This window comes from Triticum aestivum, chromosome 5A (genome assembly GCF_018294505.1).
Source record: "Triticum aestivum cultivar Chinese Spring chromosome 5A, IWGSC CS RefSeq v2.1, whole genome shotgun sequence".
NCBI classification, from domain to species: Eukaryota; Viridiplantae; Streptophyta; class Magnoliopsida; order Poales; family Poaceae; genus Triticum; species Triticum aestivum.
Window position 1 is genome coordinate 628791390 of NC_057806.1, and position 11296 is coordinate 628802685.

General features: G+C 46.4%; 1 long non-coding RNA gene and 1 pseudogene across 2 annotated transcripts; one reads left to right on the forward strand and one right to left on the reverse strand.

Annotated features, from left to right (window-relative positions):
* Positions 1–833: 833 nt before the first annotated feature.
* On the reverse strand, positions 834–11020 carry LOC123105469 (ABC transporter G family member 48-like; annotated as a pseudogene). Its single transcript, XR_006450849.1, has 19 exons — positions 10397–11020; positions 6820–6902; positions 6515–6599; positions 6136–6426; positions 5960–6050; positions 4942–5842; positions 4687–4847; positions 4478–4581; positions 4183–4348; positions 4022–4090; positions 3800–3900; positions 3335–3667; positions 2931–3221; positions 2734–2817; positions 2408–2541; positions 2012–2239; positions 1740–1911; positions 1329–1583; positions 834–1228 (listed from the first exon to the last, which is right to left on the reverse strand). The product of XR_006450849.1 is annotated as an ABC transporter G family member 48-like (transcript).
* LOC123105470 (uncharacterized) lies at positions 8135–8825 on the forward strand. The gene is made up of 3 exons (XR_006450850.1): positions 8135–8294; positions 8373–8480; positions 8560–8825. It is a non-coding gene; the product is annotated as an uncharacterized lncRNA (long non-coding RNA).
* Positions 11021–11296: the final 276 nt, after the last annotated feature.

Consider the following 11296-nt stretch of genomic DNA (forward strand, 5'->3'; position numbering starts at 1 on the left):
GACGGTCCGCACGGGCACGAGCCTCACCGTGGCGCCGTCGAGCCGGAACGGCTGCCTCCGCGCGGCCGCCTCCCGGTCGCGGGGCGTGCGGAGCAGCACCGGGACGCCCCGGCAGCCGGGGGCGGGACGAAGGAGCTCGAAGTTCTGCGGCAGGTCTAGCGCCAGGGTGCGGAAGACGAGGCGGATGAAGGGGCCCTGGTCGCCCGCGCGGCACGGCGGGGTGATGCACGCGTACGCGACGCGCCGCGCGTAGTGCACCCCCGGGCTGTCCGGGTCGCCGTTGAAGTAGAGCTTGACGCCGGAGTCCGGGAAGGGCGCGTGGGCGAGGCCCCGGACCGCGGTCGCCGCGGCGGGGACCTCCGGGCCCTTGAAGTGGCAGACGGTGGCCGGGCGGTCCGACTCGGAGGGGACCTCCAACGCCGTCGCGCCCTCCGGCAGCAAGGCGTCAGCGGGCACGGGCGGCATCGTGGGCGGCAGTGGACTGGAAGAAGCAGTGGGAGTGGGGTGGGGTGGAAGGCAGAGGAGTGGGAGTGGTGGCGGTGGTTTTATTGGCACGTTGGTTGGCGTTGAGAGGAAGGAAGAGGGCTGGCTGTCTGACGCGCGGAGAAACAGAGCATGAGGACGCGCCGCTCCTCTTCCTTCCACTTCTTCACCTCACCGCTTCTTCCAGTACGGTACAGTGGACCGGTCGTTGATCTGGTTATCCATGCTGGATGACTAGAAAGAGGAACATGCCAAGGTACCTTGTCCGCACCAACAACTTACAACAAACAAATTAACTAAACGGAAAAGGATGTCATTTTTATTTTTGATGAAGTCCAAAAAATTCATTCCTCTAAATAGCAGAGCTTATACAACGATGTCTATGTATGTACCCTACCACTTCTACTATACACATATACACACTAAGTATATAGATTGCCGCTTCTCTCTTGCAGCAGCATAAACGGCCGTCTGCCTAACGTTTCTGGAAGTTCAACACCTTGATGGAGTAGCCGAACATCAAGAAGAAGCCGATGACATACGCAAAATGCGCGAGCACGACATACCCAAGGAAATCGTGCTTGATGCCCATATTGTCCTCCAAGAATTGCTTCACCACCGTGGGGCTCCCGCCGGGGACCGACAGACGACTGGTGTTATCGCCAAACTGCGACCCGATGACGCCATAGATGGTCCAAGACACAGGGTTCGCCCAGTAGTACCACCTCCACCAAATTGGTAATAACTGCAACAATAACCAACCAACCATCATCATAATCCTCAGTCAACAAATCTAGTTAATTAATCGACACGCGACACAGGCAGGTTAATCTTGGCTTACTTACCGGTCTCGCAACGAGGAACCCAGCAAAAAGGTTCCAAAGAGGGAGTATAAAGGCTATGGGTATGTTTGCGAGCATGGAAGATGAGGTCAACGCCACCAGCATCATGCCAAACAATGTGAAGTAGTTGAAGCATGAAATTATAAAGAAAAGGAAATAGAAGAACTTTGCAACTTTCCACTCATATCCAATCATCACATAGATGGTGACTGTGTACTGAATCCCCTGCACGATGTTGTAGATCATCTCCACGCATGTCTGTACGAATCAAAAAATTGCACAATCTTTAGAATCATACCAACTTTGGAATTTGCACTCATTATATTTTGAATAGGATGGGCCCTTTCATCTACACAAGCTCAATGAATCTAAACAACAATCAAAACGTGTATCAAATTAAGACCGACTAATTACCTGAGCTAATGCATAGGATAATGGAGAGTACATCCCTGCCGCCTTTTCACGGTAGAAAACAGTTCGCTCGATTGACACAACAGGCTGAACTGTGATGCAGTTGGCAGACCCAAGGAAGAAGACAGCAGCATAAGTGGCTCCAAGTAGATTGGACAAATCTTGTGGTGAGTCTCTGCCCACAAATCAAACATATGCAAAAAAGCATTAGTGCCTCCATAGAAGCTAATATATAATCATTTGAAAGTCCAAACTACAGCAAAATAAGATCATACATTTTTGTCCCCTTCTGCCAAAACACTGTGCCAAATACAAGGCCATAGATCATCGTCATAAGAAAGCGCATGGCGTTGTGGGGTGGATTCTTCCAGTAAGATCTGTATTGCTTCCAGAAGTTTGCAACACATTGATTGTAGAAATTCTGAGAATACTTCGTAGGAAATGAGAGATCTTCATAGCCAGGTGGGGGAACGCTTAATTCCTTTATAAGTTCTTGGTTTTTCCTGGTCATATTTGAGAAACAGGAACTCAATGTTGATATTAGAAATGAAAACAACTGTAATTTTGGCACAACATTTCAAGAGAATATGTACTTTTTTAAAAGGAATTAACAGCCAATGGATAAAAATAGTGAAGGGTTGCTCTCAAGTTCAACGAATGAGGCTACTTACCTATAAAGATCAGAATTAGCATAAATTTCAGCAAAATTTACGTTCAGGCGAGCCTCAGCTAAAGGGGAGCTAACTTCCAGCATCCATGTTGCAGGATTATATCCTTCTGTGATCTTTTCAACACCTGGAATTGCCTGCAATGCAATGACAACCTCTTGTGTTAGGTTTTTCACTTTTCTACACCTACAAGGAGTTCAAGGCCTGTTAAGTCTTCAGTGACTTTTTTCTAAGCCCACTGGTCATATTTGTAAGCAGGTTATCCGTTCAATTGCAAATTAATACAAAACTTGCTGCCCCAACTCAACATGTAAACCAAGGAAACTGACCTCAAAATATTCAACTAATTTGTGAGAGTGCTGACCAAGTTCACCAGCATAAATAACTCGTCCTCCTCTTTTCATAAGCAGAAGCTATAAAAGGAACCAACAGTGAGTTATTTTCATTTTCTATATATATATCTTGTGTGTGTGTGTGTGTGTGTGTGTGTGTGTGTGTGAGAGAGAGAGAGAGAGAGAGAGAGAACCTCATCAAAAGACTCGAATATATCGATGCTGGGTTGATGGATAGTGCAAACCACAGTTCGCCCAGTGTTCACTGTATTTCTCACCGCCCGCATTACAATTGCCGCGGCTCTAGCATCAAGACCAGAAGTTGGCTCATCCATGAATATGATTGAAGGATTTGCTACCAGCTCCACGGCAATTGTCAGTCTCTTTCTTTGTTCAGTCGATAACCCGTCCACTCCAGGGAGACCAACCATAGCATTACGCAACACATCAAGCTCCACAAGAGTCATGACTTCCTCCACAAACATCTGCGAGAGTGAAGATTAATTTCTTTAGATGGAAGTAATTACAGTTTGAAGCTTCAAATATAAAGAACACCGCATCTTTACTTGAGTCTGAAACGTGGATTGAATGAATATACCTTTCTCGTATTTTCGTCGACATCTGAGGAAAGACGCAGCCAGGCAGAGTACAGAATGGATTCATACACAGTAACATTTGGTGAATGGATATCAGTTTGTTCACAATAGCCACTCACGCGGGCAAAAGTTTCTTGTCTTTTAGGGTAACCAGAGAGGGTGATACTTCCTTCAATAGATCCACTAGTTTTCCTTCCTGCCAGGACATCCATTAGAGTGGTTTTCCCAGCTCCACTCACACCAACTAATGCTGTTAGAACACCAGGCCTAAAAGCACCACTGATATCAGAGAGCAACTGGAGACGACTTTCTGTGAATCCTTGCTCTCTCATTTCCTGAAACACAAGTTGAGAGATTTTATGTTAGGCCTAAAATATTTTCCGTTCACATCTGCAGATAATGTTATCATACAGGTGATGAATTTATGTCCTAACACGATATGTGATTAGAAAGATAGGTAGGCTTACTGCAGGCATGTCCACGTAGTAGTTTACATGGTTGAAAGAAAGTGAAAGAGGCTGGAAAGGCAAGGTGATTTGTGACCGAGTTGGCCTATTTGTGGCTTCATCTGCAGAAATTGCAAGTGAAGATAGTGACTAATTAGCATTATTGTTAACGGCTTCAAGTGGCTTGATTAATAAATACTAGTACAAGGACTGCAGTAGTGTAATGAATACTTAAGAACTCACCTATAAGTATTGAAGTGTTTGTCTCATTCTCATTCTCCTCATCTGAAACTGTGTTTGAGCTGCTGCCAACTGGATGAGAACAAATCATATATAGTGTAAGTACCTTGCTCACTAAGGCTCCAAACAATAATGTCAACCAGAAGAAAAAAAATGGTACTCACAGCTCAAGTACGTAAGTGCCAGAAGGTACAGTATGTTGAATAAAATAGTGAATCCTACAATGGCTCCAATGGAAACCCAAAATCCCGAATCTCTAGTAAAATAGCCTTTGGCTTTAAGAATAGCCTCGCCTACTGTTTGTGCATCGATAGATGTATCATTGTTTGGCTGTAGTAAAAAAGAAAACGTCCAGCATTAGTTGAGATGTCATCACCTTTACAACACTAGGATATGGTGATCCCTTCACTGTCCGAGTTAGGAGAAACTAAAAAAAACAGGGTCCTAAGAAAAACTTACGTTGGCCCACCTACTTGAAAGGAATTCATTGACGGATATTGCATTCTGGCTGTACATCATAGGAGATGCCCAGTAAGCCCAAATCCACCATGGTCGGATGTCACCTATGCAAATCAAAGTTAAGGATGAAGAAGGCTTATGTTCATCCATGCAAATGAGATGCGGATAGCTGATATATCATGCCTAGCTTGTCATGACAGGGTGCTTACCTCTAGGTATGACAAATCCTCCAAATATGAAAATAAGAAGGATCACAAACATCCCCAAGGTGTTGGCCACAACCATTGATTTCAAAACAGCACCAAGAAATCGGAACAGACCCATTGCCATTTGGTGAGTAGCGAAAAAAGCTAAAAGCATACGAAAGAACCTGCAATGAGCAACTAGATGAATAATAGAGTTATGAATTCAAAACTTAAATGCAAAAGTTGAAGTGGGCACAAGGATGATACGCGGATCTATACCTTCCTGCAGCAGGTGCAAAGCCCATTACATAGTACGTGAGGACGACCCATACTATGGACTCCACAAGCGAAACAGGAACTTTTGTGATGATGTTTACCACTCCAATGGTCCACGGAGGAAAGAACAAGAAATCCCTCTGTTTGTAGAACGTAGGAAGCATTTTAATAGTAAATTGTAGCTCAGCAAACCCATTGAATAAGACGGTCATTAAACTGAAAGTCAAAGCACCAAAGAATTTGCTGCTGTCAGAAAACTGCCCATATGGCATCTTTGTTCTGAGGAACACAGTCATGGCAATAAGCCCAAGGATGACCAACTGGGCAACCTTGAAGATGTAGATGAAGGAGTTGCGCTTCATCAATAACTTCTCTCTTGACAAAACTGTCTTGAATGACTCCCAGCTGGATTGCCCATACTTATTGGTGGTCAACGCAGCAGGATGAGTTTTGGACTTGTCGAAAGGAATTTGCAGCTCCTTGAGCATCTGCTGGCCTACATGGAATGACTTGAAACGTTCAGCAAACTCTGGGACAGACATGTGACGATACTGCTCCTGGTCAAGGTACCAGTACTGTTGCTGGTCTTTCTTGGAAGTGACCTCTTGAAGAAAGTCAGCAACTCCTTTCCTTTCGGGGCATCGAAAACCAGCAGATTCAAAGAATTCCAAGATGTTTTCGCGTGGCCCATGGTACACTACGTATCCTTCTGATAGCAAAATAATGTCATCAAACAGGTTGTAGGTCTCTGGCGGTGGTTGTAGGAGGGAGATCATCACGGTCTCATTCATCACATGGACCAATTGTCTTATGTATTTCACAATCTGAAATGTGCTAGAGCTGTCCAAACCAGTGGAAATTTCATCCATGAACAAAGCCCTTGCAGGTCCTGTTAGCATCTCCCCTGCCATGGATATAAGTAAAAAAAAAATCAGATGGGCGTAATATGAATTAAGTAAGAAATTCCTTTCAACAATGAATGGAAAGGTTGAGCTTATTCTTTCTATGTATGCATGCATACCAGTTGTTACACGCTTCCTCTGCCCGCCAGAAACTCCTCTGATCATCTCATCACCAATGGGCATATCGGCACAAATGTCAAGCCCAAGAACCTGACAGTGAGGTTTTTCTTAAGACTCAAATGGGAAAAAATTGCTAGAGAGTTGCATGTAATTGACAGAACAGTCGAAATCTCACCTTGAGAGTAAGATCGGTAACAATATTACTCTCCTGCCCTTGCACCGCAGTAGCTTTCATATAAGCATCAATCTCGGGATCTGGCTTTATGCCAGCTTCGCGCTCCCTGACAGCGAGCTCAGCGAGCATGTCATATCTGGCACCGATGCCTAAGCACCGCCTGGAGAAATCCAGTGTCTCTCTTACGGTCATCTCTGCGTTGTGGAGATCGTACTGACTAACATACGCACTGGTCCTTTCAGGGTAGAACTCCTCAAATGTATGGCCACAGTAAGTGATGCTGCCAGACACCTGGGTGTGTTGCCATATCCATACGATGATTATTTATTTTTGTATACGCGGCCATAATGCAGAAGAAGAAAAAAAGATTAGTTCAAACCTTGAGGGCTTTGTCGAGCTTCCCAGTAAGTGCTCGCATAAATGTGCTCTTTCCTGAAGATGGAGGTCCAAGCAGAAGGGTCATCCTGAAAAACGCCATGCATGTTAAAATACTTGCTTATTTGGCTTCAAAAGGTACAGTTGATCAGTCTACTCTTTTTTTTTTTTACTTTTTCCGATCACATTTAGAGGAAAGCAAGAAGAATGATGAGTGAACATTGTTGCTGATTCCGCCAAGATACTGAAAACTGATCTTGACAACGGATACTTGCAGGCAGGAAGAGTAATGATGTCAGGACTTTTTACCTTGATGGTTTGATGATGCCATTGACGTTCTGGAGTATGTTGATGGTCCTCTTGTTCGAGGAAGCAAGTCGGCCGACGAGACCCTGCCAGCATCATATATATCGTTGTGTAAGCAAATCATCATTACCCTACTAATTAAATCCATCCTTGCATACAAAAAGCAGGAGTAAATGAGAGAGACCAAATGTGAATAACCGATACTGCACGGCAAGCCATGAAAGGATGGGCAGGGGAATGAGGCTGGCTGGCTGGCTGGCTGGGATTAGGGAACGAATCGTCAAATCCGCGAGCACACGCTCACAGGCATTTCGTAGAACACCTCAATGACGCTCGGCGCGAGAAGCCATTAGAGTCCTGAGACTCGCCGCCGACCCGCCCTCTAGAGCTGATTGATGGGTGTCGTCATGGCTTGCGGCTAGCCAGGCTGAATTTTGGTCTCCCCTGCTGCCCCCCGAGGAGCCCCGCAGGAGTGGGCGTGGCACCACCAGACCAGAGTTGAACGCCCTCACCAGGACGTCGTCGTTGACTTTCCAAACGAGATGCTGCCCTCCCATCGGCACCGCCGCCACGAGCGAGTTCTCCATGGTCTGATCTGGTAGTGGTATGCATTGGCCTTGGGTGGATCAGGGCCGGTCCTGAGGGGGGGCAGGGGGGCGGCCGCCCCGGGCCCCCACAAGCTAGGGGCCCCCACCCAGGTATGTAGCCACTATGTATAGCAAGTTACTAGGTAGGCCCATGTCAGAAAAAATAGTCAAAGGCGTAGCCTTTCAGCTAAACCTGGGCAAACGTCGGGCCGGGCCGGGTTTCGGGCTGGGCTTGTAAAAGCCCGACCTCCATTTCTCAAGCCCGAGCCCGGCCCGAAGCCCGAAATACTCCATATTTTCAAGCCCGAGCTCGGCCCGAAATCAAGCTCGAAGCCCGAAAGCCCGGCCCGAAGCCCGAAATACTCCATATTTTCAAGCCCGAGCTCGGCCCGAAATCAAGCTCGAAGCCCGAAAGCCCGGCCCGAATGCTATTTTCTAGTACGCGCACGTGCAAGCCCGGCCCGAAGCCCGAAAGCCCGGCCCGAAATACAGGAAAAGTGAAGCCCGAGCCCGGCCCGAACTATCTTTCGGGCTGCAAAACAAAGCCCGAGCCCCGCCCGAATGTCAAGCCCGGCCCGGCCCGGCCCGGGTTTTTCGGGCCGGGCTCGGGCCGGGTCGTCGGGCCGGGCTGCCCATGCCCGGGTTTACTTTCAGCCTTCACGTACATGCACGGGATCGCAAGCCGAAAGAGCAGCAACGGCAGGATTAGCGACAGCCACGCCCTAATTAGCGATCGCTTCCTTCATCCTACACGTAGAAAAAAAAAGACAACGATCTGCTATCCCTAATCCCTTCACGACTTGACCTAAAAAAACTGCGATCGTGATTTCCCTACCTCCCAGCCCTAGGCCGCCGATGCCCGACGGCGGACGCCGACACGCCATACTGCAGGTCTGCCGCCTGGCTCTTGCTAATTCCGAATTCCCTTCTCCTATTCTCCTTCCTAATCCAGTCCACCGCTGATTTCAGTCCAGGGGGCCTCATCGTCACGCTTGGTCAATTGCTCTCCGACTTTACGCGTTGCCAATAGCACACGGACTGATGCTATGCTATCATGGATTCGACCATCAGAATCAGGTATATTAGATTGGGATTTGCCGTTCCTTGATGTATATATGGTACTGTCTAATAACCGGTGCAAAAAATACATTTTCAGGATTGTGTGTTAGTATGCCGCCGAGAAACAAGACGCATGCATCGGGAAGCAATAAAAGGAAAAGGAAGAAGGCCGTTGATAAATTTGTTCAATCATAGATTGTTGCACAAAATTTGCTAAAACACTCTCTCTTGATGGTTCATCTGATCTTGAGGTATATGCTCTTATTTTTGAATTGAAGATTATGAGATTCACTTTGCCAAATGGCTTAATGTTTGCTATGGAGATTTTTGTGCATGTGAGAGAAGTTGATTATTATCCGAATATCTTCATTGCTTATCGCATCTTATTTACTGTGTCTGTGACGGTCGTATTGGCTGAAAGAGGTTTTTCAAATCTGAAATTGTTAAAGAATTATTTGAGGTCAGCAATGACTCAACAGAGGTGGTTTGGCTACCTTATGCATCGACAAGAAATTATTGGATGAGATTAACATCGACCCCATCATAAGTGACTTCGCATCGAGGAATATTAGAAGAAAATTTTAAGGTAACATTTATAAATTATTTGATACGCATACTAATTTTCAATGCATTGAAGTGTTATTAATATTTTTTCACATATACACACACACATATATATATATATTCAATTTTTATTAATATGATGTGTTTATTAAGGGCCCCAAATTTTAGTTTCGCCCCGGGCCAACAAAATCTCAGGACCAGCCCTGGGGTGGATGGGAGGGACGTAGCCCGTAGGGAACACACACACAGAGGTGGGTGGATGGGTGGGGAGGAAGAAGAAGACCATGTGGCTGCTAGCATGCGAATCTGGGTGACGTGGCTGGCCATTTGGTAACGTGACGTGGCAGGACATTTTGGTAACGTGACGCTGTGGTTTAAAAATAGAAATTTGAAACACGGTTTTCATATAGGGGGGCATTGAAACTTTGGTTTTTTACTGCTTTGTTCCTTCATAAAAATAGAAATTTGAAACAATGGTTTGCATATAAGTGGGACTTTGAAACGTTGGTTTTCACACTATCTTGGTGTCTTGTTCCTTCATAAAAAAAATGACTCGGCTCCTATGGAGAGGGAAAATAGAGATAAAGACATACTCCCTCCACTCCACAAAGTAGCTAGTGCGCATAGTCTTTTCTTAAAGTCAAACGTCACAAAGTTTGATAAGTTCATTGAAAAAATATCAACAAAAATAATTAAAAAAATAAATATAATATGAAAGTCTACCTTGTGTTTTATGTAGTGATATGAATTTGATAATAAATATGTAGATATCTATAAACTTGCTCAAATTTAATAAGATTTGACTTTCTTAAAATTCTATATGCACTGCATTATGGAATGGAGGGAGTAATTTGTTACTCCCTTTGTCTCTTGTCTCTAAAAGGAATGACTATAAATTTTGTCTAAAGTCAAACAATGCAAAATTTCATCGAGTTTGTCAGAAAGACTAGCAAGAACTATGACACCAAACTAATATCATTACATAAATAATAAATATATGTTCATATTATATCCATATTTTAGTGTATATTGTGGTTGTTGATATATAGTTTATCCTATAAAGTTTGGCTTCGGACAAAATTTATAAGTCTTTGGAGAGAGGGACGGAAGGACGGGAAGAGCTGATGGTTTTCAGTTTCAGTGAGATTTTGATGAAATTCACTGAATTTCATTAACTTTAGCATACACTGAAATATTTACGTTTCCGCCAAAAAAATCGGCAATTTCAGTAGTACTCTGGAATTCATGTATTTTTCAAAAATTCCAAAATTTAATTTAATTCAAGTGAATTTCCGTGATTTCGGTTAGTGCTGAAATTGAAAACCATCTTAACTTAAGTGGTGAGAAGAGAAGATAGTTAGTGTAGCAACCTGCAGGAAGTTTGTGGCTGAGTTCCAGAGCGTGGGGAGGGCGCGGCTGCCGACGAAGGCATCGACCTCGACGGAGAGGCCCTGGTACCTGACCTCGATCGCCGGCAGGTCGATGCCCACCCGTCCACCCGGTCCCTGAGCCGCCTCAAGAAGCGCTCGCTGTCGTCCTGGAACACCCTCTCCAGCAGCGCCCTGCCGGCCTCGCCGCTGGCCAGCTGGTTGATGTCCACCAGTCCCTGCAGCTCGTGACCAGCGCCGTCGGCTCCGTCGATGCCGGCGTGTCTGGACAGGATGACGGCGCGGCGCATGCGGTCGTAGGTGGGCAGCTTCTCGAGCGCGGCCCAGCGCAGGTTCTCCTCGTCGTCCTCGTGGCCCTGCCGCGACGCGGCGCGGCCGAAGGGGTCGCCCGCCTGCTGGCTCAAGGAGTGGGAGATGGACCCGGAGCGGCGGGAGCCCCAGGAGGCCGCGCTGGCGCTGCGGCGGCTGCCCGACAGCGGCCCCAGCTGCAGCCCTGCCGTCGAGGACGGCTCCATGGCTGCCTGCGTCGTCGCTAGCTACTAGCTGGGAGGCAGAGGCTGCGCTAGCTGTGTGCGAAGGACCTTGTTCCTCCTTCCCGCCCGCAGGATGCACTCTCTATCTTCTTCTTCTTCTGGTAGTAATAGTGGGCATATATAGGGAACTCATGCGTGCACGGTTGCATGTGGTCAAGGGAAACGAACGATGTTGTGCATGCAGGGGTCAGCTCAGCTGGCTTGTTCGTTTCCACATGCATGAAACTTCCTCCGGCTGCACAGGATAGTACGGAGTAGTATTATAAGCATTCATCGGTGTAAGACAATAAGTTTTGGGAACCAGCACAACCCTCTAGGGGTGGCTTATCTCATTATATATAATGGTTGT